This window comes from Sinocyclocheilus anshuiensis, unplaced genomic scaffold, assembly GCF_001515605.1.
Source record: "Sinocyclocheilus anshuiensis isolate Anshui unplaced genomic scaffold, SAMN03320099.WGS_v1.1 scaffold1045, whole genome shotgun sequence".
Taxonomy (NCBI): domain Eukaryota; kingdom Metazoa; phylum Chordata; class Actinopteri; order Cypriniformes; family Cyprinidae; genus Sinocyclocheilus; species Sinocyclocheilus anshuiensis.
In genome coordinates, this window is record NW_015555799.1 from 403425 (window position 1) to 403734 (window position 310).

Genomic DNA, 310 nt, shown 5'->3' on the forward strand with positions numbered 1-310 from the left:
TTTTGAGCAGTGTAGAGTAGCGCTTGTTGTTTGTAATTTCTCCGATCACAAATGCAGACATGGTTTTATGTTTACTAGGGTTATGACGGTGAGGAAATTTGAAATTTTATGGGGCGTTCCCTCATTCCTCGCTTTCCTTCACTTTTAAATAGCTTGCAAAAGCAGTGTGCAGTGTGCACTTTCACTTTCAAATAACGGCAATTCGGCGTAAAGCAATTGTTCGTTTGAATTTTACCTCTTTTCCTCGCTTTCCTTCGCTTTTAAATAGCTTAAAAGCGCCGTGCGCATTTTACTTTCACTTTTGAATTAG

The 310-nt window shown here is 39.0% G+C and overlaps 1 protein-coding gene across 9 annotated transcripts in view; it reads right to left on the reverse strand.

The window, feature by feature from the left end:
- Positions 1-310, reverse strand: part of nup214 (nucleoporin 214) — a 60207-nt gene that overhangs the window by 30131 nt on the left and 29766 nt on the right. The window lies entirely within an intron of this gene.